This window comes from Poecilia formosa, unplaced genomic scaffold (genome assembly GCF_000485575.1).
Source record: "Poecilia formosa unplaced genomic scaffold, Poecilia_formosa-5.1.2 Scaffold66, whole genome shotgun sequence".
Lineage (NCBI taxonomy): Eukaryota > Metazoa > Chordata > Actinopteri > Cyprinodontiformes > Poeciliidae > Poecilia > Poecilia formosa.
In genome coordinates this window covers 1,797,843-1,825,811 of record NW_006800005.1, presented here as the reverse complement: position 1 = coordinate 1,825,811, position 27,969 = coordinate 1,797,843, and the positions used below count along the sequence as shown (strand labels likewise).

The window sequence follows — 27,969 nt, the reverse complement described above, 5'->3', positions numbered from 1 at the left end:
CGATCAGCCTTCTTGTTATCTGCTGAACGTCTTGCGTTCTTGCTCTCTCACAGTCTGAACAAGCACGACACGCCTCGACACGCTCCCTCCTTAATAGCTTCTTGGATGTTTTGTGCTACTTCTGACTTCATTCTTAGACACCGTGCAGATACCGAAGAATGTTCTTCACACACAAGAAGGCTGTTGTCAACGGGACCTGTTAGCACTTAGTTTGGCGCGTTCACTGACTGCAAAAGAGCTCGTATTTTTGAGTTTCCAAACATGCGGCTCACGTTAGACCCCAACGAAGCTTAACTGTACTCTTTCTAAACATTTATAGTTTCCATGTCCAGAGGGAAGCAAATGAGCATGGAGAACCATGCCTTTAATTTATACTGCAAGGTTTTTGCAATATTGCAAAGGCTTTATCTAACTTTTGCTCATTTTAATTATTTCTTCCAAGCTGAACTCGTTTTTTCTTTTTTTTTTTTTTTTTTTTTTTTAAATTACAGCCCGTCGTTAAGCTCGTCCCAGGACACCGCCGCTCTATGCCACATCCACATTCCAAATTGATTCTTCAGCAAATCAACAAAATTATTAGAGATGATCCTCAAATTACAGAGGCAGTGCCTGAACTAATATGCAACAAGCTGCGTCATGCCAAAGAATGGCTGGCACAGTGAGAAATCAATAGATGCTCTGCAGGCCACGAGACAAAAATGAACCTACCGCCAGTATCGGCTAATGAAGCTTGGCGTATTACACCGCTCCGTCAAACGTGGCCAAATTAAGCTAATATTTTGGGAATATCAATAAGTCACTTGAGAGATTTAATCTCCTCGTCTCATTTTAAGTCTGTAAAGTATTCAAAAACATTAATGCTACTGCAGCTTTAAAGCGGCTCTTTTACATCCTCCTCTGAAATGAAGAAAAAAAAAATACACACAAGTGCAGCTTAAATTAAACAAATTAAATCCCACATAAATTTTTCTTTTCATCTGTTGCAGTTCCGTCAATATTTGTGAAGTCTCCCTCGCAGGGAGAACGCAGGGAAGCGTGAAGCTTGAGATGTTATCAAGGCGACAATTTTCGTGGTCGTTCCTCTGGCAGCGTGTCACGGGGGCTTCAAGGAAATATTTCTCTGAACTTTTAATGCGCCCACATGTTTTTTTACTGGAAAAAAAAAAGGAAAAGAAAACCCACCTTGGGCATTCTTGTCACTTTCTTCGCCTTTCCCTCCTTTGCGGGACTGCTCGGCATATTGTCTGCTGATTACATCATAAATATTTTAACTAACTTTATTCCTGACATGTGGGTGGGCTGGCATTCTGACAGCCGCTAACTCCGACTTAAAAGCAAAAAAAAAAAAAAAAAAAATGTCAGCTTTATCTCGGGCTGCTTCTAATTTTAATGCGACACTCTCTTTTCTCTTCTGTGCATCGGCGGCCTAACCGATGTTTGTTTTATGCAAACTAGAGGAATACTTTACACTTTCTCCACTGTGTTTCAGACCGTGAATCACAGCTAGCTGTAAATCCTTCATGAGGCGACTCCGTCTCGCAGGAGCCCGGCTGATGGGGAGGGGGGGATCATTATTAGCTCATACACTGTAACGTTTGCATGTCAGCCGTAATCGGATGTGGCGTCCGTCTAGGTGTTACATTAATGTTGTTGTTCTTTGCAACAGGAGGATCATGTTTTATCTATACCGCTGCGGCCTGCGCACACACACTGTCATTTAGTTAATGGCCGTGTGTGGCTGCTGTAGGAACCTCCGCTAAGCACCTTTCCAGCTTTACATAGGAGATAAGAGTGAGATTACGAGTGTGTCAAAACCAGTTGTTTCAAATGCTGTTAATGAGTAATGCTGTCCATTACATTCAGTTCTTGTTTTGTTTTTGATTAAAACACTTAAACATCAGCACAGAATAAACTTCTGCTTAATCTGCTGGTAGTGGAGTCACTAAAATATCACAAGCTAGGATTAGCTGGTTAGCTAGTAGCTAGGCGATGCTGCAGTTGGTTGGTTAACAAACAGCTTGTTGACTGGAGAATCATTGCCTATTACATGTTTAACAGCATTGTAATAGTGGAGGGTGGTGCTCTTGTAGTTTCCACACCTGGGAGGTCCGTGCTTTTAGTGTCAAACAGGCTAATTTGTTTTTCCTGTAAGTGACGGAAAATAGCCTTCTTTAGGCCGCCCTGCACTACTCCAGCTTCTCATTAAAAGGGCAGTTTAAACCAAATTAAAGATACGGCTTGAAGTTTTAAGTGTTGTGTAAGCCTTGACAAGATCGAGGTGCAAACTGAGTAAACCTATTTCAGGAGCTAACCCTGTCCGGGTCATGATGTCCAGAGTGGATGTCTGTGTTTGTTGAGGCCCCCCACCCCAGCTTATCCATTCGTAGAGGACGTGAGTGAGTTATCCCACCGCCTCTGCTGGGAATGGGGTCCGGTCAGCCAGCAGAGCGGCGTAAATCTGCTCTGCCCATAAAGAACTGGCTTATCTGCTCTGATTAACGGCCCGGCATGGCAGACACCATCTGAGACGAGAAGAAGATGCATAAGGAGTGGACATTCCTCTAAACCCTCCAGAAGTTTTTTTTTTTTTTTTTTGTCCAGCAGACTCCCTTCTCCCTCTGACCCATGATCCGGTTCTGTTACGCGGGTTAGAAGAGGTAACAAAAGTTGCGGGCTGATGTAAACAGCAAATGGTGTGTGCGCGCGCGTGTCTGTGTGTGTGTCGTGTGTTTGCGTGAGTATGTGTCACCGTGGGGGACCCCCGTTCACTTGGTCCCGTCCATCCCGGTCCCTCTCTGACAGGAGTCTCGGGGGGGGTCAAAGGTCGCAATGCAAAGTCTGGGGAGGGTCACGGAAACACCACAGGAGGGCCAGCTATGATAACTTTGCACTGATCTAAAGTCCAGACCAGCACCAGCTTGTGCTGTCTATCAGCACCCCATGCCCCCTGTGCACACACACACACGCACGCACACACACATAAACGTCAACATGGATATATACACACACCTTCTAAGCCTTCTGCTGCCTAAGTGAACAAACTGGTTATATTTCATAGCGTTGTCTAAACACAGGATATCGAATGAGCTGTTTGTGTGGAAAATGGCCGGGGTGTGTTTGGGGCTCGGAGTGAGTGCCGAGGCGATTCCGGACAGGAGGCTTTTAGGAAGGGAAAATATAATGGGGAAAATGAGCAACGGAGTGAGGAAAAACGAGCAGAGGGACATATAATGAATATCTACACAGACAGTCGCAATACATCACCGAGCCTCCATTTTCTTTCCCTGTCGCCCACCAATCGACATAATGTTGCATGACCCGCTTCATGATTGGCCGGCTGTGGCTAGCCGAGTCTCTGTTCCACATAAAAAGTTGAGGCTGCGCAGCGGGAGACAGAGGCCGCCTGTCGACATGCACTTCTCCCCTGTCTTGATTTTCCTGAGGATCGGACAGGAGTAGGCCTGATCCCTCCTGACAGCTGTCACTCTGCATCGCGGCGCACCATCCCGGACTCTGACACGTTGCCGACTTCCTCGCCACAGTTCCGCGACAGACTAGCAGACGCTGTCTCACCTCGGTAAATAACACAACGCTGGCTCGCAGCAAACGCTGAAGTCGAGTTTGTTCTTGGGGCTCAGCTCGGTTGACTTTCCGGCGAATGCTGTGAAATTTCCTTCAATGCCGTCTATGTGTTTTGACATCTGCATTTAAGTCAGTAATGAAAAAATGCTGTGCTCATTTTTCTGAGTCACTGGGTGCTGACCCAGTTTTTAAAAAACAAAGCTGAAGAAGATATCTGACTAACTGGATGTGACCTTCTTTGCTTTGCTCACCTCCTCAGATTGGGGTTAGGAACCATGTTGGATATCAATGTCTCGGGTTGTACTGACACAGCCAGCTAATGGGATAAGACAATCTTTGGTTCACAAGAATGAAGAGATGATTGTTTATAAATTCTTTTACAAAATACTAAGAAATCCCCCACTTTTTTGTTTCCACAGATAAATTAGAGGGATTACAAGTTTATTTTAAAAAATTTGGACTAAAAATCAGTCCAAAGCTGTTTTTTGTGTTATTGTTAATTGCTGGTCAATATGCAACTATAGTTTTGATCAAGAGATGTTCACTTTAGGACTCATTAGAAGTTGTGAAATAGCCCTTTAGTTTCACATTAGTTGGAAGGATTAATACAGATGCTAAAATTCAGCTTTGCTAGCTATTTTAAAAATGTTGCAAATTTTCTGTATCTTTAGTTTGGCACCTTGAGAAAGTTTTGAAGCAGTTGCTAACTGCTAGCTGCTTCATTAGCAGCTCACAGATATTAAGATATTATTTACAAATCTTCTTTATCTTAAGCTTACTGCTGATTGGATGCTCCGAAGCAGATCCTACCTTTAGCATTGTTAGCTGCTCATGGTTAGCCAATCATAATTTTGTTCTGTCTAAAAATAAGATAAAATGTTACCTTTAGCATCGCTAGCGGATAATAGCTAGCCATTTACTGCATTTTAAGGTGCTTACAAATTATTCTCATCTTTAAACGTTTGAAGATTTGTCAGCTAGCCAGATGAGAAGTCTTTATTAGCCAAAGTCATCACAACAGTAGCTCAGTAGATACTTCATTCCTAATTTCAAAGTAACAGTTTTTACCACAAAAAATCAACAGAATAAATGGTACTGGTGTATTAGCTAAGTATTTATTATGATGTACCTCTTGGATTTCAAGGTTTATTTTAAAAAGCAAGACTAATTTCACCAAATAAAAGTCATGCTAGCTTAACTAGCATGATTTTGTCATGTTCCAAATAACTGTCTCAAACATAGATCCAACAGGGTGTTAAGCGTAACACCCTCTTCATATTTTAGGCTCATAATAATAGCTTACACTTAATTTACCGTACACAAGCTGACAGACAGAGCTTTGTGAGACACACATGAGTTTGGTGGAAAATGTTGTGCTGTTTTATCATTGGTATTATCTCCTCAGCCCCCACATGACACACCTCTTCCATCTAAACGTCCCCTGAAGCTACACTATATGCATCCAGACTGCAGCTATGTTGCCTGGCTGTACAAGTCACCCCTCGTCCACCCGGCAGGGAGTTGAAGGTTGGGGCTTAAAATTTCTGCCTCTTGCTGCCACCGACCACCGGATCCTCCCATTTACAGGGGCCCTCCATCGTACGCGTGCGGTCTCCCACGCAGGTCCTCGCTTCAATGTTGCAAAGAAGCCAAGAAGCACACTAACACGCGCTCGTCTGAGGCAAATAAATTAAACTCCGCAAAGGCATTTAGCCTGAGATGCAGCACAATACCAGTAATTTCATTAGAAAAAGCGTTAAATGTCATCTTTTAGAGATAACATCAGATTACCATAATTAAATCACAGCTATTTAGGGATGGGGGGAATGCAGCTGTCAGGTCGAAGGCATGTGGATTTTCAGATTACAGGGCTGCAAATAACTCACACATTTTTTAACTGGCAATTACATAAGTTCTTTGTTGTGAAGAGCTAACAGCTACCATCTGCTAACCCGTCTTTGTGAAAGAGCACAGAAACATTTTGACGAGAGGAAAGAGAGGCCTACGCATGCTTGATGTCATGTGAGTGGAGAACCGAAGATGTTTTACTTTATTGAGCGATGTTCGGAAAGTAGACTTTGAAAGTCTAAATAAATAATAATAAACAGCCTTGAGATTATTATTTGTGCTCGGGACAAACATCCCTGTACGCGGTGCAGCTCCTTAAACTTTTCCATTTCGAGTTGCAACCACAAACTTTAGTGGACGCTTCAATTTCTATGCAAGTGTTTAATAGACCAGCAGAAAGTAGCACATAATTATGGAGTGGAAGGAGCATGATTAATGGTTTTCAAAATGTTTTACATATATAAATATGGAAAATGTGTTGTGCTTTTACTCTCAGCCTCCATTTAATCTGAATCACCTTAAAAAAGATCCATTGCAACCAATTGCCTTAAGAAGTATCTCAAACACTGAATGCTGTAAAGAGCCTCTGTGTGTAATTTCAATGTCAGTATAAACATGTCTGTTCTGTGGAGGCCTGGAATGTTTGCTCACCATCCCCATATTGAAACACTGCAATGGCAGCATGCTGTGCAGATGTTTATCTTTGACAGGAACGTGAAAGCTGGTCAGAGTTGATGAGAAGATGAGTGGAGTTAACATTGCGATCGTGGAAGAAAGAGATTTGAGACTGGAGCGGAGTATCGTCGCCTTCCAGCAGGACAGCTTGGGTGTCCAAGCTTATGCGTGTGTAAGAACGGCCCAGTCTTACACTTATTTACAGATCCTCCATCAAACAGAGAATCTGTAAATAGACTTTGTCCTTGACCTATTTTGCAAAGAAAGCAGGAGCAAAAAATGTCCATCTTTAGTTGCACAAATCTATCAGAAAATACTTTGTTTTATTCATGATGGTTATACTTGGTGATGGCAAAGACAAATGCATGGCACACTTACAAATCTTAAGTTGTAAAGCATTTTGAAGCGCATTTAGGCTTTTCCTTTGCACTTTAAAACGACACACATCTTTGCAGTAATTTATCATACAGAATACATGTGAGTAAAATGAGACAAAGTGTGAAACTTTTCACAAAATATGGCTACCTTAGCCTGGCACTGCTACTTATTCATGTTCATGTTCAAATACAGCTCTGGAAAAAATTAAGAAACCACTTAAAATAATCAGTTTCTCTGATTTTACTTTTATGTTGGAGTAAAATGAACATTGTTCTTTTATTCTATGAACTACTGACAACATGTTTACGAAATTCCAAGCTAAAGTTTAGTATTTATTTGCAGAAAATGAGAAATGGTCAGAATAACTTAAAAGATGCAGTGCTTTCAGACCTCAAATAATGCAAAGTAAACAAGTTCATATTCATTTAGAAACAACAACCGTAATATTTTAACTCAGGAAGAGTTCAGAAATCAATATTTGGTGAAATAACAAGGAGGTTTTCAATGGGGTTCAGTGCAGTGGGCTCTTCTCTTTTTTTTTTCCAGAGCTGCCTATGATCAATGTTTAACATCGAAGGAAGTTCACTTAAAAAAAAAATAAAAATCCGTAGTAGCTGAGGATCTGATCTCAATAGGTGTTATTTGTGTTGCTGGTTTGCGCTTAAAGCAGCTAATCAGCAACCTTTAATGGATTTGGTTTTCAAAGCGCACCCAGCCAACAGGTCAGGCTAGCGCCGGTGGAGGAGTCTGGCCGGGGATAAGGGGATTTAACCCCCTCGTGAGTGAATGCAGCCCTGTGTTTATTAGTGTGCCAGTGTAATATACGGCTTTCTGCTTGCTTTGCAAATCTATCCAGGCTGCCTCCGCTACTTCTCCTTTGGATATTTCATTCGCTGAGGGTTAGCAGGCACAGCGTTATTGTCGCTGGTTATTGCCTTTCGTTTATTACAGGGGGGAGTTTGTTTAGAGGGGGAGGAGGGGCGCGGCGGGGTACGAGGACTCTGCCTCCGAGAGTGGGCCGCTCGCATGGCTGTGCAAGTGAATGGTAACCATTGGTTACGGCTTAGCCCGCCGCTGCTAGATGAAGCTGATATATTCATGTATTCATCTCAATTAGTCGGCTCCAAACGCAGACACTCATCCCTTCCTCGGCTGTGCTCCGTGCTTCTTATTAGAATATTTGATCCTGCATGCAAGACCTCCCTCACTCTTTTTGCACACCATGTCAACTCTTGTTTCCACTCTTCAAAAAAAACCCTCCATTATTCTGCCCTTATGTTTCTGAGTTTGTGCGTGTGTGCGTGCGTGTGCGTGTGTGTGAAGGTGCGGTGGGAGGTCTGTGTTCAAGTCATTTTGGTTGATTACTCAGATCTCCTCTCAGCACGCAGACCACGAGAGACCGCAAAGCAAACTCGGAGAGAAACAACAGTGTTGATTTTTGTTTCCTGCTCTTCGCTAACACAAACTTATTTGCTGACTAACCCTCCTCCTTCTCCTCCATCAAGGCGACTCACAGTTGTTGAATGTGGGTCTCGTACTGGTTTTCTTTAAATCCATCTGCTGAGGAGCTGAAACCGCCTCTGTTCTTAAGCAAGTCCAACACCGCTTCAAACGAAAGCAGCAGAGACGTCTGACGGCTGCTTGATGGTGGCATGTTTGGAGTTAGTGATGATTAAGAGGCAGGCCTGCAGAATGAGCACGAGTCTCCATGTCGGGCCAGGATGGGATTCTCAGTGTCATAACCCCAAAGTGGAAAAAAAACAAAAAAACAAAAAAAAACACCAGTTTTTACTGGATCTCAGTACATCCACAACAATTTTAAACGAAAATGTATAACACGATCCATTAGAAATAGAAAAGCTACAAAAATTCATACTGCTTCCAACACAAGATGGTTTTTTATGGCTATTATGTGTTTATTTATTTATTTTGATATATAAGTTTGACCAAAGTCATACATTTTATTTCTATATTTGTTGTGTTATTTGAATTTAATGTAATTGAGCATAATCGTTATTCAATGCTCTACAGAGTTGGTAAAAACTCCCATCATTCCAACTATTTTGCTGGTTTTCCATACATTAGAACAGCAAAAATTAACATTTTAAAACTGGAGCTTTATAAAACTTTGGTATACCTTGACATCATTAAGCACTCTGTGCCCGGTGCATGATGGGAGCTGACTGAGACGATTGTGTGTCGTTCTTCTTCTGCTTAAAAAAAAATCCAAAAAGCAACAAGAACAGAACAAAACAATGCAGGCTGTAATCTAAAACACTCAGCACATGTATTTTTCCATTTCCATCAGAGACGTCTTGAGGTTGTTCTCCCTCCTCTTTTGCCGACAACACATAATCTCGGCGCATTTCTTCTTCGGCCAATAGCTGAGCTCAAATCACACAAGCTCTCTGTCTGTCAGATTGGCGCTCGCTCTCCCTCCCTCTCTCCCAGCCCTGGAACCGTGGTTTTGTCTTTTCCAAGGCACGCTCTGAAATGGCTTTGTTTTCCGACAGCCATTCAGTGGCACTCTCAGCCAGGGCCTGCCAAAAAGAGATCCGCCTCTCCCCCCCTCATCCCCCCACCCCACCAAGCTGGAGCCCGGGCCTGTTTACACAAACTCATCGGAGAAATATGGATATATAATTATAGAGGTTGTTAGTTTTAATGTTGCATCCTCTCAGTTGAAGGGGGAAGAAACAAAAAAAAAAAAAAAAATAACCGCATGCTTGGTCAGCTTCGATGAAGGGTGGCTGATGAAACTCTGACCAAGAATGGCGTGAACTTTTCTGCAGAGAGCGTTTCAGAGACGGGGCGGGAGAGGACGGAGAGGGGGGGTAAAAAAGGAGGGGAGGGGGCGCTTTTTCGACGGGATCGAATCAGCTCCGAGTTAAGCAAACAAACATGAATCACGAGGCGGCGATAGAGATTACTGTGGTCGTCCGACGCATAAATACAGAGTCTAAATACTACTCTGCAGGGCCAGGGCCGAGCCCGTTTCTGTGAATTCAGCTCGGTGGCAAAATGTCCGTGTTCCATTCCAGCGCGACCACAGGCGCACAAACACAGTAACAGGAGTCGACAAACACACAATGAGGCGTGTGTGTGCGTGCGCGCAAACACACAGGCATAAATAAGCACAAAGCCACATAAGCAAATTCAAATATATATATATATATATATATCCATCCATCCATCCATATATATATACATATATATGCTCATATGCTCACAGAAGCATGCAAATAGATGCACACATAAAAAAAGAAAAACTACAACACATAATGTTGCTTCACTCATCCTCCCTCTGCAGAATTGCCGGCGTTAATAGGAGCTGCCGTAAGCACTGTGCATTCGTTAGCGCACCTTTAAGAGAGGCACGGCTGGGCTGAGTACGGGATCTTTTCAGTCAGCAGTCCCACAGGTGCAGCTCGCGCGCACGTGATGGATGGATGCGGGGAAGAAATGCGTCTTTAAATAAATATGTGCCGTGTAGTTCGGGCCCACAGCGACGCCGCGGTTCAGTGTTCAGGACTTGCATTCTGCTAACTCTTTTCCCACTCCTCTGTCTCGCCTAATTTTTCTTCCTGCAGCTTCGTCTTTCACCCCTTTAGGCAAGAGCCAGGACACCAGAGTTTTATAGCATTGTGGTGTTAACTCAAAAACCAAAAGGGATAACACAGCAAAATAAAAAAAAAGCAACAATTATCCCATCTGCCCATCCATCCATCTTTTCTGTACATTCATTTACCCTTGCAGGGTCATTCTAAGCCGGGTACACCCCGGGCAGGCCACCAGTGCTTCACAGAGCAACACCGAGACACAGCCACACATACACACACTCCCTCCTTCGGACAATTTAGAGAGACCAATTAGCCAAACCTGCATATTTTTGGACTGTGGGGAATGCCAAAGCACCCGAGGAGAACTCATTTATGCGAGGGGAATAACACATAAACTCCATAATGAGAGGTCTTGAGATATGGACTTTGGCAAAAATATAGACGAAATACCTGCTTTAGTTGTAGTTGAGCTCCTATTGTAGATTAACACAAGTATAACACGTTAATGAGTCTTTTCACACTGTGGCGGTCTGTGGAGAAATAATGCAAAAAAGCTGAATTGAGTGTTGGGCTGGACGATGTGGCTGATATAACCGTCGATTTTGATAATTATTAATTAGCTGAAATACAGCCAAACTGATTCCTGTGTTATCTACAGTTTCCTCTCGAGCCATTGTACTCATTCACACAAAACAAGGTACTCAACAGGTTGTTGCTGTCATGAAATGTATGGTTGGTGGTGGTGAGGAGATGACGCAGAGAACCCAGGTTATGGTGAAGATGAATTTAATGATGAAGATAACTCATGGAGTCCAAGTCAGGCAGCACGGCAGGAACAACTAGCACGCAGCTAACAACCGGTAGCAACTGACAGCATCAAACAAGAGCGTCGCAAACCAGGACTTAAACAGTTCTACTGGAAAACAGACTAAACGGAAGCCAGCACAAACCAGGACTTGCCAGTTCCACTGGAGAGTGCCGACTACATAGACATAGACAACGACAGACACGACGAGGATCCGACAACGAACACTGACAACAGGTGGGACTAAATACACTGGGAGGGTAATCACAGGAACGACACACAGCTGGGATCAATCAAGACAGAGACTCAGGGGAAAACAGGACTAGACAGACAAAAACTCGAACTCAAAACACAGAACCTAACAGTTGCTAGGTAACCAAAGAGTGAGTGAGGTAGTTGACGCCACCAGCCTCGCGAAGCTGGCTGCGAGAGGTTGAGCGGCTAAAGCCTTTCCTCCCCTGCCTACGTCCCCCCGAATGCTGTGCGGTTCTGGATTGGAGTTTAATGAAATTCTTGAACATTCTACCTGAAGTACTCTCTGTTTACATTGATCACGTGTCTATCGAAATATATATATTGTTGATTGATTACCCAGCCCTGTATCAGTGCAGGAAACCTTCTTTCAGCCAATTATCCCCCAGTGTTCAGCAGCAAGAGACAGAGAGAGAGAGAGAGAGAGAGAGAGAAAGAGAGAGTCTTGGGCTCCTCAACTCTCCAACCAGGGAGTTTTGAGGATTGTATTGTTTCCTAGGAATGCCAGAACACAAGAGTACAAAATTAAACAATGCAGCCCATAATCTCAAACAATCTACTCATGCAGTTTTCCATTTCGATTCGAGACATCTTGAGGTTGTTCCCCTTCGGTTTCTGCCAAAAACACATATTCTCAGCGTACTTCTTATCCGGCCAATAGCTGAGCTCAAACCACAGCTCTCTTGTCTGTCAGATGGAGCTCGCTTGAACAGAGCCTGCAGTCGGCTGCCCGCCGTTGCTTGCCAATTGTGTTGAAACTGCGTTTGGGATAGCGGCGCTCCTTTATTGCCGTTCTTCAGGCGACTGAGCAGCAGTGCGCAGCATCTAACGGGGGAGGCGTGGTGTTGCGTTGGATAGGCCTTGTGTCTCAACAGGACGACTTCAAACCGTAGAAGACAAAACGACGACATGATCTAAAAACCAACCTACTCCCTACCACCTAGTTTCCTCTCCTCCTCACATCTCCGTCCGCCTCCTCCTCCCGTCTCTTCGCTCCGCAGTGACGGATCCTTCAGGAAATTGTTCCGAGTCTGCCAGACATTTTCCTCCTGTAGCTGTTTATTTGTGTTTAGGTTGGGTCGGTTAGAGAACAGGGCGTCCGGATCCTCTCTCTCCTCTCTCTCTCTCCAAGAGGGGAGGTTAAGCTCTTGGACTCTTTTTTTTTTCTTTTTACCATCTTGTGCCAAAAAAAACACTGATCCCCGATCAGCGCGGGTTTACCGTGTAAGTGATATAAGAGGCGAGGAGAAAGGAGCGGCCCGAAAAGACCCGGGCTGGGCTGGTTGGGACGCAATCAATGTGTGAGTGCACACGCGTGGATGTGCGGGCTTTGTGCGCATTAGGACGCAATCAGCGGCCCTTTTTCTCTGCGGTCCGCTTCTGCTCTCTGATTGGGATTTTGGCGAGTACCGGAGAGGAGGGAGAGCTTCTCTTTCCCTGCTTCCTGCGTGTCAGGGCTGGAGAAGCCTCACTGCCGTGTGGGAATCTCTGGTGCTTTACACATTAGCTTCATTGCACCCCCCTCCCCTCGTATCTCCCACAGCATTTTTTTTTTCATATCCGCCTCCGTGTCAACATGTGTCTGTGTACGTGTGTGTCACTGTGCATTAGGACTGCTCTGACCGGAAACGATGTTGGTTCCTGTCAGCTCCCCTAACACGTTAGCAGGTACCAGAGAAACTCTCCTCAAGGGAGGTTTGGGCGCACACAGGCGTCCACGTCCAAAAATAATCAAACCACGCACAAGGGACATGTGTGCGCCCACACACCTATCCCCGTCTTTGTTTGTCGTTCTTTTTTTTTTTTTTGCAGATTTTGATTCAGTGGACAACAGATGGGCTGACATCAACTCTCTCCTCCATAACAAGTACATCCTCTGTCTCTCTCCCAAGCCTTTACTGGCGCTCTCTGCTCTAATCTAGTGCTCAGGCAATTAGGCAGCTATTTGTTCATGGGGATACTGCAGGCATAAATGTCATTGATTGCCATCGACCATTTTTCATCACTCAGATTGTGAGGATTTCACTAATATCCTTCCCCCCCTTCGTTCACTTACGTGTTTGGTTGAAAAAGTTCAGCAGAGAGCGTTGCATCCACTCCACTCCTCGCCTCGTCCCTCGCCTTTTCAAACGCCTCGTCCCATTTTGCTCTGCATCACCTGTTTGAGATGGGAAGCCCAGCGAGCCTGCGGCAGGAGTTATCGTTTGTTTGTTTGTTTGTTTGTTTCGCCGTTGCTGATGTGTGTTATTGTGTGCCGTGCAACACAAGGCCGGCTCAGTTGTCATAACTCTCCTCCGGAGGCCGGATTGAAAAGGTCAGTGAAAATGAAGCCGCTCTCGTTGTGGACGATGGATGGATTCGGCGCGCGCGCACTAAATCATCTTAAAACATTTGCGCAAATGCAAAACCCCACCCGCCTCCCTCCCACCTTTCTGATCATATTTTACATGTAGCGGCAGGAAAGGCGTGGAGCTCCAGATACTTCGTCTGCCACCGTTCTGGCTTGTTGATTTGTTCCAATTCCTCGGCTCTGGTTTCCCTCAGGAGGGAGTTCACTTGCAAATTACCTCCTCAGTCAGTTGAGGTTTTCAGAGCCCTCGTGCCCTTTGACATGCCACCGCTATCTCAACACATTCCGATCCATCCCAGCGGTTCTTTTATCGCGCTGATTTGTGGCTCGCCGCTCTGTAGGTGGATCGACTCCTCTCTGGAGTCCAGAGTCCCAAATCACCTTTCCTCTCAACAGCCACAAGAAAGGCCGGTAGAAAAAGAAAAAAAAACAAAAAAAAAACGAGCTAGTATGGATAAAGGTGGGTCGGTTTTATTATTATTATTTTTTTATCAACAGCTGGAAGTTAGCGAGTGAACCGGGGTTCACCTCGCACGATTATCAGTGCAAACGAAGCAAGACGAAAACTTCAATGAGCCTCCCGCTGAGTAGCGAGCTCGCTAAAGAGGCCTTCTGTGTACATCTGTCAGCTGATTTTTGCACATGTGCAACCTGACGATATCAGTGCCACCCACCAATACTTAGGAAATAGCTACCGGGATTTATCTTTTGCTAAGCTTCATACAAAGGCATTCACAAAGGGGGCAATGTAATAGGATAATAGGAGCTGTACTCTTTGTTAGCAGGCACTTTGCTTTACAGTGAAGGTTAAATGTCAGTTGAAATAGACATTTTAGGCTAACTGCATGGTGCCTGCACCCCTCATTTACTTAATAGTGGTGCAAACAGAAGGGACAACGGTAGTTTTCCGTCGAACATGAGTGACTTACTAATTATCTCCTACCATAATGGCATACTATAAATTTTTTTTTTAAACTGCATTTAGACGGAGCCCTCTCTCTGCAGATCATCAGAAACATGAAGTTGTTCAGCAGCCCCAAGCCTTCCTCTGAAGAATATATAATTAGTATAATAGAATGAAAATGGATGCACGTTTTTCATGATGTTTAAAGTTTCTGAGAGCAGACCGATTTGACTTTTATGAAAGTCAGATGGGATTCCAAAGTAGTTTTTTTTTTTTGTTTTTTTCCAATAGGGGCATTCCACACATTTTATCCAGAGCAGGGCTAACTTTTTTATTTTTTCCCCTTTTCTGTGGTCAGTGTGTGTTGAGGCAAGCAGATGACGCCCAAAGTGAACTTTCTGGCCTGCATGCAATATGCAGAAAACCTGCACAACATATTAACCCCAGCACACCATGTTAAGAGCGAAGCAGGGTGTCAGTGGCATCATGGTGTGGGGATGTTTTTTCTTCCGATAGAGACTGGTAAGCTTGTCAAGGAAAAACTAGTGAAATGGACAGACATAAATACAGAAGAATCAAGAAAAGATGCTTGTGTTCTCAAGAGACAATTGGATAAACATTAGCTAAAGTGTAATTAATTAAGCCCTGGCCTGGGACTTGAGATTGATATTCACAAACAATCTGCATCCACACCAATCGACCTTGAAGTTGTTTAGCAGAGAAAGGCTAAGTGGTTAAGGCTAATCTGTTTCTGTGCACAGCAGAAACATTTCCCCCTCCAAAATAAAACTACAATTACTGAAATTGCATACAAATAGACGTCAATTTTCAGTACACGTGCTTCTAAAAAAAAAAAGGTTTAAAAACCAAGAATCTGTCTCGCCCTTAAAATGACTTACTACTTTGTCCCACTGCAATCCCAGTGAAACACAGTGAAGCCTGTGGTTGCACAGTGACAACATATGAAAAACTTCAACTGCTATAAATGCTCTCGCAGGACACCGTGCACGGCGAAACCTGCTGGATGGATATTTTAATTTGATATAAGCGACAGAAGGCCATCAGTCAACTCAACCAAAGATCCTTCTAACAAATGAGGATGGATCGGCGGGAGAGGGGATGAAAGTCGAAGCTGAAGTGCAGGTTTAAAAGTCATGTTGACTGATTGTCGATGCAGATTAATGGGTGGTTGTTTGAAAAAAGAAAAAAAGGGAATAGTGGGCATCTCGCCCACTGTTGCTGTGACAAGAGAGAAGAAGAAGAAGAAAAAAGAAGCAAGATGGGATTAATGAAACACTAACGCAGAGATTCCCCACCCCTTGTTTTAACAAGGATGAAACTGTGTGCTCCTGGTTAACTGCACACATTGTTAGCTGAAAACAAGCCTTGCGCACACATACATAATGGTTGGAAGCCAGACAAACAACGACGCAGCAACTCCCACATGAACAATATTAACCTTTAGCTTTTTGAGCTTGTGTTTGTGGGTGCGTCTGCGCCTCAGCATGTGTTGCATCTTCCCCTAACCTTTAACTTGCACCAATCAGAAGGTGAAATGCCACTTTTTTTCCTCTCCCTCTCTCTCTCTCTCTCTCTTTCTGACTCTCTCTCTGACCCAGTTTCTCCTTGACTTACTCCTCTCAACACGCAACATTTCAGCTGCTGTTTGTCAAATGATGCAGCATCATAGAGGAAGGACTACAGGAGCAACTCTGTATGTGTGTGTCGCTCAAGAAGTGTTTGTTCACCTGTTTGTTTTGTGTGTTTAAGGGGTGTTAATGCCTGTGCGCTGAAGTCTGCAACACAGCTTTAACAAAACAAAACAACAATAACGATCTAATAAATGAGGAGCGACGTTTACCGCGAACAAAGAAAACAAACGCGCTTCTGAAGTTATTGTATGATTAAAACAGTGCTTCCTCCTTTTCAGCCTAACTACTGATGTGGCTGATGTGAGGGAAAAGAAGCCTGCCGCTGTCACTTCCTCAGGCTCCTTTCCCAGTTTTTAGCCTGCAAGTGATTTGCACTAAACTGTTGGGGTTTTTCCGGGGCTGCAGCTCGATGATATCGGTGAAAAGAGCCATTACTGCCAATTAGCTACTCTGTCATTAGGGAGGACTGTGTGGGCTACTGGCAAAACTCTCCACACAACGGACTGCGTTACAGCTAAAATAGCTGGTAAAGTTTGAAACTGCCTTCTAAAAACGTTCCACATCGGCAGCGGTTCAGCCTTCGCAGGCTTTAATTTTACAGGCGGTCGTTACGGTTCTGGAATTAATATTGGAATAGCTTTGGGTGCTGGCGTTGCGTCGCATATTTTCGAAAACTATTTGCATCAGCTTAAAGTATTACCAGCGGTAACTCCTCACACCTCTCCGCCCCCCCCCCAACAGGTTACAGAGTTTTAATGCACCAATCGACCGCTTTCAAAACTCTGCACTCCCTCGGTGTACACCTGTCAGGTCGTGTGGGTTTCAGCCGAGAGGAGCGCTTGCACACCTCGAGCAGGCCACGCTTGCATTTGTATGTGTGAGCGTATGTGTGTGTGTGTGTGAGCGTATGTGTGTGTGTGTGTGAGCGCTCAGTGGATGTGTGAGTGATTAGGTAAAGGCAGGGCTGAGCAGGAGTCACTGGAGAGAGACTCAGGAAGCGATGTGCTTTAAAATGAGTCTGTCCACATCATGTCATGTTGGAGCGCGCTCAGTCTGTTCATGTTTGAGACAGATGACTTGCTCCGCTCCCCAAGGTCCCCCTGTTATTCTGCATCCTTTATCTCCAACTGATCCGACACACGGCCCACGCCATGTGTGTATGTACGTGTTTACTTGTCTGTGCCGGTGCGTGTATGTGTGCATGTGTGTGCGTGTGTGTGTGTGTGCTTTGACTGCATCGTGCAGGACATTGTCTTCCGCTTTATTGTGAACAAGGTTGTGAATGCATTGGAGTGCTTTTTTTCTTTAGTCTATTTTTTTCTTCCTACGACAAATGAATAGTCTGTTAGGAGGCCGGAACATACCCAGAAACTCTCTCAACTTTATACGTAAAAAATCGCGCCACATCGTCAGCTAAGACTGGAGCGTCTCGGACCGACTTCACGTGGAGTTGCGAAAAACGGTACACATGCAGAACTCTTCAAGATGCACAAGAAAGTTTCTTGGAGGTACGCCCTAAACCCAACAGAAAGCTGGAAACCACTATTTTGACATTTTACACCCGTATTTAGCTCACGGCAACGGAGAAGTGAACTGCTTTTTTTTTTTTTCCTCTGTCTGACCCAGTTTCTCTTGAACTTATTCCTCTCGAAACAACATGTCAGCTTCTGTTGGCCAAATGATGCAATTTCAATGGGTACTTGCAGGAGTGTGAGTTTTTATGTGCCTCTGACTGACAACGTCCCCAGTGAACCTGGGTCCTAACTTGTTGACGTAGTATTGCCCATAAGGACGCAGGGCGAAGTACCGCCAAGGTTTCTTGCAACTTTAATTAGTTGAGAGCAGCAAAAGTGGTTTTGGGGCTTATGAACTGCTGGTGTAATTTATTTGGTTTCTTCCTAAGTTAGATGAAGTTACTTCTTTTTTTTTTTTTTGAGGCCTGGCTATTCTCTCAAAAACTCCTAGAAAGTTTTGACTGTTAAAGGAGTAGGAAATTTATTTGTGTTGATACAGGTAGAAAAAAAAAAAAGAAGGGTTTTAATTGCTCGCCCATAAACTTCACCACCTTGGACGTGGCACATAAAGCTATAAAATTTGGTACACATGCAGAACTCATCAAGACGGACAAAGTAATTATTGGAGGTATGCCCTATACTCAATAGATTGTTGGCCATGTCGGGCCACAATCATCATTTTGACTTTATATGGTAACGACTCCCCCCCGCCCCTTTTCCTGTCCCCGTTTCTGTTCCTCTGAACACACAATATTCCAGATGCAGTTTACTAAATGATTCAGGGTTTGCATTTTCATGATCCAGTGCTCACTTGACAATGTTCTTCACTTAAACAGGGCATGTACACTCGAGGGCAATCGTGCTTAAAACCTCCATCCATTACTTGTGCTCTGGAGCTGATGATGACGGCAGAAAGTTAAAAGTGATTCTTAAAACCTTGAATTTTCTCACACACAAAAAAAAAAACAAAGGAAAAAAAACCCCACTCTGCTCACATGTTAGGGTTGACAACCATTTATTTGTGTAAAACAACTCATCAGACCCCTTCTAGCTAAATAAATGTTGGTAGTTTTGTTGTTTTTATGGTGATTCGCTGTAAAATTAGTTGCCCATTGAGACATAATTGAATCTGAACTTTGATGTTGTTCTGCAGGTTAGAAGTTTGTCCTAAACCCAAAACGAAGTCGGCCATTTTGGGTCAAAGCTGCCATTTTGACATTTGATGTAACAGCTTACAGCTTATTATTAGAGGGTGAAATGTACCAAAGGAAGTGGGCGGGGCCAGACCTCAAACTATTAATATTTGCGATTAAACAAAAAAATGACGCAAAAAAAAAAAACCTCAACTATTCATCGTTAAATTTAGCCCAGTTGGTGGTAATCAGGTTGGAAACAAAAACAACATGGGAAAAAAAAGTGACATCACTTAAGCCCCGCCCACTGATAAGTCAGAGTGGCACGTTTTTCTCATAGACAGCGCTCTCTGACTCTTTTTGTCCATATCAGCGTAAAACTGTGTCAGGCGATAGATAAGCTGATGTTGCTAAACAAAACTATGATGGCGTAAGAGGGTGTAGCTGTGGCTTTTGATATTATTACCACACAGTTTCAACTAGCGAAGCTCCAGTCTAACAACAGGCACTGGGTCATTGGGTCTGCTCTTCATTGGACATAGCTGGACATCAATCCAACGGCAACGTGAAATCTTTGCGGCTGTGGTCAAACGTATCCACCGTTCCCTCCAGGAGACTTCAGACAGTCAGTTCCAGCTCCTGCTTTGATCGAGGTTTGTGAAATTCGGCACACATATGTAACCTCTCAAGATCTTAAATTAAAAAAAAAATAAAAAATAGTCTCTTGAAGATATCGTCCAAACCCAGTGCGCGGGGGAAACGTTTGTGCTTCCTCATGGGAGACTCGTGGTTTGCGGTCTGTTGAGGGATAAGGAAATGGAGAGTGGAAAGGTAAAAGCTCTGTCCCCGCTGGATCCACTGTGGAGGTGACACAACAGACACCCACAGAGAGAGAGAGAGAGAGAGAGAGAGAGAGATGCCAAATCACTCTCACTCTCTCTCTCTCTCTCTCTCTCTTTCTCTCTCTCTCTCTCTCTCTCTGACTGCAGACTGGGAGGCTGGCACAGACACTCCCTGTCTTTGAGCTACACACAAAGACACTTTGGGAGCTGCTGACAGGTCCTCTGCAGAGGTTAAAAGCTGTCATAAGTAGACTTGAAGCACCAGCCCAGTGGTGGTGCTGGCTGTGCAGGGCCTTAATGCCCAAGCCTTTTGCTTGGCAATGCGGGGCTGCTTTCTTGACTGATGTCCACGGACCACACACATCCAAGCACATCGACAGTAAAAAAAAAAAAATAAATAGGAGAACGGATTTGTTCATGAATATTTGTGAGCATATAGACACATCTTTTTTTAGTCGCTCACACATTTCGCAGGCCATGCACACACATCGCGATAAGTCCACATGCCCACACGTCGCAACTTTCAGCAGAGTTATTCAGATGTACACAGAATCCAAAGTACACACATTTAAGGAGTCTAATGGAGCGTTTAAGAGAAATTCTGAGTGTGAGTGAGAGAAGAAAGCTGGCATACACACACACACTCGCACACACTCACGCACACGTGCATGCAATCCAAAGCACATATGCTTCCTCCACTTAAACAGAGAGCGATCACCTCCCACCTCCTCTTTCCAAACTCAGCTCGGCAGTCCCTCCTTCCCTCAACCCCTCACTTCATCACCTCCTTCCATATTCCCCTCGCAGGCATATGCACGCACAACTGTCCTATGTGCACACACACACACGCACACACACGCAGTTATGCCAGCACACATCAGACAGATCAGGTCTCACTCATCTGCCGTTCCTGCACGTTTTTCTGGAGAAGAAAAAAAAATAATCTCATGCATCTGCATCTTCTTTTGGCCTCCCTCGCCCTGTGCCCCACACACAAGCCCCACTTTTACCTCGCTAACATACATCAACACATGCATGCACACATGCAGAAAAAAACACACACCTCTATTTTACCTCACCCCCTCCCCTCACCCCACCCTGCGCTATAGCATAGTGCTTTCTGCTGGGAGGATTTAGAGGTACCCTGTAATTTTGCTGCTGGAGGAGCTTTTAAGTCCTGCCTGATCTTCTGGCTATGCAGGCAGCTTGCGCGTGTGCGTGTGTGTGTGTGTGTGTGTGTGTGTGTGTGTGTGTGTGTGTGTGTGTGTGTGTGTGTGTGTGAGAACATGTATTTGTTTGTCTGCACGCCCATGTTGGTGTCTGCTGACTTCTCAGGACTGGAGTTTCATGCAAAAGTGTGAGAAACCAGTAAACCTTCTGACATTTTTTTATGTTATAACCACATTACAATTTACCAGGACTTCATGTGATAAAACAACACAAAATAGCCTTTAACGTAATTGCTAAGACGAGGATAATTATTTGTGCTTTTAAAAGGATTTCTTTAATAACAGAAGTCAAATTTTTTTGAGTCTATTTTTAGGACCATCTTTCGTCTGCAGCTGCACCTGTAAGGCAGCTTCAGTCAGAACAGATTCTCAGCTGGATCATTGAGGTGTGAACTTTGACTGGGACATTATTGGATGTGAATATAATTAAATCTAAACCACCCCATTACACTCTGACTGCCTGACTTCCAGGATCGCCTTCTGGGAAGAGTATTCCCATAGCATGATGCTGCCACCACCATCTATCGTCATGGGAACGGAGTGTTCAGGTTGATGTCTAACGTTAGTTTCCAGCCTTACATATTATTTTTGATGTATGGGACAGTAAGGTCCTGACTACTTTGCTTAAAGTTCAAGAATAATACAGGTTATTCGCCCCGGTTTGATCCAGATGGAAACTTTTTTTTTTTTAATTGGAGCAGAAAGATTAGAGATAAATTGAAATCTTATTCAAATACAAAGTACTAATCTTTACATAACCGCACTTTTTGCATTCTTTTGCAAGGACAAAATGTATCCAGCCCCAAACACAGAGGGGCCCCAAGTCCTGCTTATACTGCTCCAAGCTGACTACATTTTAATAAACACCTGACAAATGTTTCTTTTAATAAGGTAAATCTGCAAAAAAAAAAAAAAGAAAAAAAACATGAAAAAAAGAAAAGAGAAAAAAATGAAATAAAGAAAACCCTCAAGTTTTGGCTCTACAATAGTTTACACATTTCCTTCCAACAGCGACAGAAAAATCAGACTGTTTCATTTGTTTAATTAAACTATTACATCATCAGGTCAGTTTAAAAAAACAAAACAAAAACAAAACATCATCGTACAAGTGTTTATTAAATTTGTGACATTTTTCTGGCCCTCCCGTCCTCTCGACTCCACAATTTTGGCCCAAGAGACAAAAAGTTTGGACACCCTGTCCTAGCCTGTCAGTTTGGGTGGCTACAGCTGCTCCATGCTCTCTCTTTTTTTCACTTAATGGATTAAGCAGTGCTGTGTAATATATTTTGGGATATTGGTTTTTAACCTGACCTCTAAAACATCCTCCCTGGCTGTTTCTGTGTTCCTTGTTCTTCACGATGCCGTTTGCTCGCTACTATTCCCTAACAAAAGGCCTTCCACAGAAGCGATGCAGTTACAGTGAGATGAAAGTACACACAGTTGGCGCTGATGCTTGTTTTTATTTAGAGATATCAGAGTAAAAAGGGGGTCTGCAGAGAAAAATGTTAAAGTACCCTATTAATCCAATCCCAAACATACATCCATGTAAGAATTATCCTCTTTATCGTTGAAAAATGCCTTTCTAAATGTAATGATGTTTGTAACGAGACAAAATGTGAGCCGGTGTGTGTGTGTGTGAGAGTGAGGGAGCAGACTAATCGGGATGTGGGAGAGGAGCTCCCCCTCTGGCTGTGGAGAGACGCAGGGGAGCAGAGCAACAGTTGCATTCACGCCGGGCAGCTAAGCACCACAAACCTTGACCCCTTACCCTGCTTACCGTTACACCGCGGCCAAGCGGCTCCTGGGAGCAGACGGCACGCGGTAACATCAGAGGTACCGCGTGGCGAAGCTTTAAGCGACCGCCACCAAAAGAAAAGGCAACAGAGAAGCAGAGAGAGATGAGAAAATCAGCTGTGTCCACCCTCATTACTCAAAACCACATTTGTTCTGACCCAAATTCAATATTGGATACACAAAATAGCATAAAAAATTTGCTTGTCAAGCGTTGAAGCTGTGACAATTTTATATTGTCTGCCAGGTTCTATTACGACAGAGAAGCATGAGGCAGAGAGGAGAGGAAAAAAAACATCAGCCAAGCCGAGAGCGCTCGACTCATCTGAGATGATAAAAAGAGAAAAAAAAAAAAGTCTAAACGAATCTTCTTGGCTGATGCCAAACCTACAGACGAGGCTATGTGGGAGAGAGACGGCGAGCAGGAGGGCTGGAAGGTTGATTACTGATTTCCATTCCTATTTCTGGGACAAAAGAAATGGAAGTGTGATGGGCTGGGACATCTATTTAGATCCATTTCATTCCACTATAATCAGGCTTTAGCCATGCCCTAATACTCAGGATTAGAAAAGGTTCAAAGTGCAAACATCCAGATCCCCCCAGTATTATTCCAGTCTGTCAACCCCGGTCTGTATGTGTTTTTTCATCCACATATACGCGTGTGCGTGTGTGTGCACATGTGTGTGTGCGCGTGTGCGCATGCTTCCCCTGTGTGCGCGCCAGGTCTGCCGGGGAGGGTTATCTCTGGAATCAGGCACATAAACCTAATCTAACCCTCCCTGTGCTCGTTCAGGAGTGAAATATTTTGTGCAAATAGGCTCTCTTTTGCTTCTCAGCACTTCAGTTCTGCCCGACTAATGTAAACAAAAACCCAGATAGGGAAATCGCAGCTCTGAGAAATGGACATTTTTATTGCGATGCTCTGTTTGATACGTAAACACGCTGACTGGAATGGAGTGTGTCGTTTTGGTGCCCTGCTTTGCTCGAAAAACGCGATGAAGCGGCTCCGCGCGGCGGCGGCGGCGGCGTTTTCTTCTTCCCCGCCTTGACGCTAACCGAGAGTGATCCGATGGTAGTTGTCGCCCGCTTATGTATTTATCTCCCATTTCTCTTTTTGGGGGGGGGGGAATGTAGACATTATTGACAGTGGTTACTGCGCCTACCGTTTTCCCTGCCTTTGCTCTTCTGAGTGGGAGTCTGAATGCTGTGGGTGAGAGGCAGCCAATGAATGTCACCTCTCATCCACATTCTCATTAAACAACCTGCTCTCTGTCTGTCACATGGGCTGTATCCATCCCTGCGCTTGTGCTCTGGGCAGATGTTGCGCACGCAAACGTGCACGCCGCGGCTAGCTCCACACTGAGCCTATTGCTCTGTGTGAAAGCTTCCCCTCCCCACCCGCCTCGTCCCCACTTCTCCTGGGCCGAACAGGAATAATAAGCAGTAGATGATTCATGATGGATATGGGGCGGGTTGGGGGGGGATGTATTCACCAGGACCACCTGAGTGACCTCATTTAGCAGACCTGAGAATAAATATAGACCGCTGCACCGCGCTCCAGCCTTAGCATGTGTTGTCTGGACCACTCAGCGCTGGTATCCCGCAACACGTCTCCCACTCCTCTTCCCAGAGCACCTTGGGGAACAGTCCTTCCTCTCCACCCCGAATGTCCTTGTGAAATCTGGGTTTTTTTTAGTCGATTGTTGAGGCCTTCACTCGAATATGAATGTTAAATGGGAAATTTCTGGGATTTTCATAGCCCTCTGTCGAAGAGGCAACTCTTTTGGTATCGTTACTTATCATAAGTCCAAGCTGGTTTGTTGCAAAGACTAAAGCTAACGACTAGTTTGGATTGGACCAAGACAAAAGGTCCGTTCATTCGCACCACCTTTGCTTAGGCCGCTTTGTTCAAACTGTAGTTCGTTTGCCTGGAAAGTCTGGTTCATTTGGGGAGGTGTGAATTCTTACATGAATTCTGATGTGGACCAAAGAACTAGCAAAACAGAGTTAGCATAAACAGCTATGTTTAAGCCTGGAGTTGTTTTAAAAGTGTGGAAGTTTGTTTTTTTCTCCTGTCAGACTTCCCACCAAACATTAACATCGGCGCAGGGGTTTTTTTTTAGGACGCCTTTATTTAACCCTGAAAATTATGCTGAAAATGTGACTTCTTTTTAGCCCACATGTCTAAATTTAGCCTGAACAAAGATGTTTAAAACCAGTTTGCACAGTGGAGCAAGGAGACCCCCCACCCCTTTTCAGCCAGATTCAGACATCTGTAGACGTCTTTATGCAGCAGAATTTTCACTTTTGGCTTTTCTGCACTTTTTCACATTAATTAGAAGAAAGGCATCATCATCTTTTGAAACTTTGCTCACGGGGTTTAAAGCCGCTGGCTTCAGGCTCCACTACCAACGAATCTGGATTTATTCTGTATGAGTTAACTACTGCAGGTAAGTTCTGTTGAAACTTACAACGTTTCAACAGAACTTTACTTTAAAACAACCTCCTTTAATATGTTTTCTTGTAGGCAAAAATACAGTAGAAGAACATATGTAGCGCTGGAACAGGAGCTTTGCTCTTGGCTCACGTCGTTGTACTGTAGATATTTCCCAACATCAACATTTGGCACCTGGTTTCTCTTATGACTTCAGCAGCTGTAGATCTTTTGTTCTCCCACTAGTCACTCTGTGGCCAACGATCCACACCCACAAAGAGGGTCTTAAATCACACGAACCCCCTCTTATGGAGCCAGCCGCTTTCTTTCAAAAACGCAGCATTCCTTCATGCAATGACCACTTCTTTTGGGTATTCTGGACCGCTGAGTTTGTTCCACTCAATCATTAGCGGTGGACCGGTCCTGTCTTTGTTCTTCGTCCTGTCATCCCTTCATCCCTCCCTTGTGTTTTTATCTCTGCCGAGACACACAGGAAGACCCATTTCCCCACTTTCCTCCCTCCAAAACGCGACATGACTGTTGGCCTTTTAATATCTGGAAATCCAGATTTGGATTAACGTCAGCGCTCGGGGATGAAACGAGAGGGAGCAAGAGAGAGAGAAAAAGAGACGAGGGAAAAATTGAACGAGAGGAAGAGAAGATAGAGTGAGAGGCTTTTAGATTAAAATACCAAAAAAAAAAATCTGGCAGTGTGTCCTTGTTGTCGAGTGGGGTTAGGGAGTTTGACAAACGTGGCTGGCACAGTTGTAGCATGATCTCTTGACACGATAGATGTGAGTAAACCGAAATCAGCCGAGGCAGAGGCTCCAGGTCCGTTTGAAGATTTGCAGCGCATTTTTTGAGAGCGCGCAACAGTTGGTTCCTGCAGTTGATTTCCATCTTGAGCAGCGCTTAAAAGATGGATTCGCAGAAGGAAATGTGGTTATGATCGGACACAGTTAATCAGATTATGAAGTTCCAGCGGTACAGTAATGGCTTGAATTATGTGACGTTGTACATGGTCTGAATGCAAACAACATGTGAAGCGATCATCTTTATAAATCCAGCTCCCTTTCAGTCGCTGGGCTAAACAGGAGCCTCAAAGGGCCAACTTATCATTATGCCACATCAGCGATGCAGAGGCCCCATTCAGCCAGCCTGAAGGAATGGTTAATTTAGACGACAGGAGTAAGTTAACACTGAGAAGATTTGCTCTCCCTGAGTGGATATAAAATTCACTCTTAGTGAGATTATTCAAGCGCCTTTGAGCTTGAGCTTCAAAGAGGTTCGACTTTTTTTTTTTTCTTTTCTGGTGTAACTTTCCCCTGGAAACGGGGGAAAAATGGAAAGAGGAGAGGAAACTGGGTGTAAAATCACAGATCAGGTTATAGTGCTTGTATCAGCACCCGCTCTATCACAACCGGGGGCAGGCCAGTTCACCTCTCCGTCACGTTAAAGAAGTCACGGCTCCTTGGTTACACTCTGAGAACTGCTGGGATCAAAACAACCTAGATACAGGCCAGAATAATAATAATAATAATAATAATAATAATAATAATAATAACAATAAACTGGCTCTTGCCAAATGTGAAGACTTACCAATAACCTAGATTACTGAAGAAGTATTTCCTTCTCTCCATTTTCAACTCTTGCCTTATACCCGTTACGCCAGCTTCAGTGGTGACATCCAGGACTTGAGCTGCATGTAATCTGAAAATTATGTGATTCAAAAGATATTCGTAAAAACCCTGATGACTGTGTTTCTCATCTGTACCTTCAACATGGCGACTTTTAGCATTTTGGGCACTGTAGTCTGTGTGGAGTGGATTTATTGCAGGAGAGCTACGTTCATCAGAGAGGATATTACAATTGTACACAAAGAATGAATTATGTCATTTCTAATAGTCCAACATTTGTGTTGAATATATGCGGCTTGCGTATACTGCGGAGCGGTAACCCTGGACACCCCGACAACTTGGAGTGAGTATCTGACCAGGTTTTAGGGAAGATGGCAGAAAGTTGGGAGAAAATTTACCCTTTTTAGTAGAACAACTAGAAACTTTGCTACAGTGAGGCTCAAAATTATTTTTATGAATTCACTGGGCATTGAAAGGGATCAAATAAAATACAGCATCTTCATGCTATTTAAGACTTTTATTAGCAAATTTCATACTAATTTTGTATTAACTTTTTTGAACAGTTCTTGTAGATGCTACCAGCAGTCTGTTGGTTATTTAATTTTTATTTTTTATTTTTTTGCTGTGGTGAATGGTAGTATTAACCTATGGTAAACACACTCATTATCACACTCAGGTTGTTTTTCATTTACTTGCTTTATGTCAGATTTACAACCGACATTAAACTTTTGGCCCAAGAAAAACTATAAAATTTTAAACCAACCTAATAGTTGGGTAATATTTTTAAGGAATAAAAACACAAAAACAACTGATTTGAAACACAAACAAATGCTTTTTAAGCTAAAAGAAAAGTTTCCATTCTAATAACATTTTATTCTTCACAATAGTGGCTAAAAGTCGTAATATGAGTGGAGTCGTTTGCTACATTTAAGTGGACATAATTTTTTGATATAATTAATAATGGTTTTCTTTTCAAAAGTCTAAGCATTATTAGGATCAAGCCAAAACTATTATTAGAATTTGTATTTGAATAAACATGTATCCAGATTGTATGGATGTTTTATTTTACAAAAGCTCCTACAAAGTTTGTGGAAGTATGGGATTTGATAATGTAATTTTCCAGAACTGAATAAGTATGAAGAAAAGAATATGTAGAACAAATGTTTGTGGTTCTGAAGGGTTCAGGCTCCAAGTAAACTCCAACTTTTCACTTGACTCAAATTTTTCACATTAAAGCTCGATTTCCTGGTAATGTCTGAGAAAACGTGAAAATTGTCAGTTTTTGTGATGAACATCCCGCTTTAGGTTCACTTTTTATTGTAAATTAAATAAAAAAACTGAATCTGTCTTTTAATGCTCATTCAGATAAAACACTTTAGTGAG

The 27,969-nt window shown here is 43.6% G+C and overlaps 1 protein-coding gene and 1 long non-coding RNA gene across 3 annotated transcripts in view; one reads left to right on the top strand and one right to left on the bottom strand.

Moving 5' to 3' along the window:
- efnb1 (ephrin-B1) overlaps positions 1–27,969 on the top strand; it is an 82,741-nt gene that overhangs the window by 34,487 nt on the left and 20,285 nt on the right. The gene's annotated exons all lie outside the window — the stretch shown is intronic.
- Positions 19–26,457, bottom strand: LOC107836539 (uncharacterized). The gene is made up of 3 exons (XR_001662454.1): positions 20,009–26,457; positions 12,573–12,586; positions 19–30 (listed from the first exon to the last, which is right to left on the bottom strand). It is a non-coding gene; the product is annotated as an uncharacterized LOC107836539 (long non-coding RNA).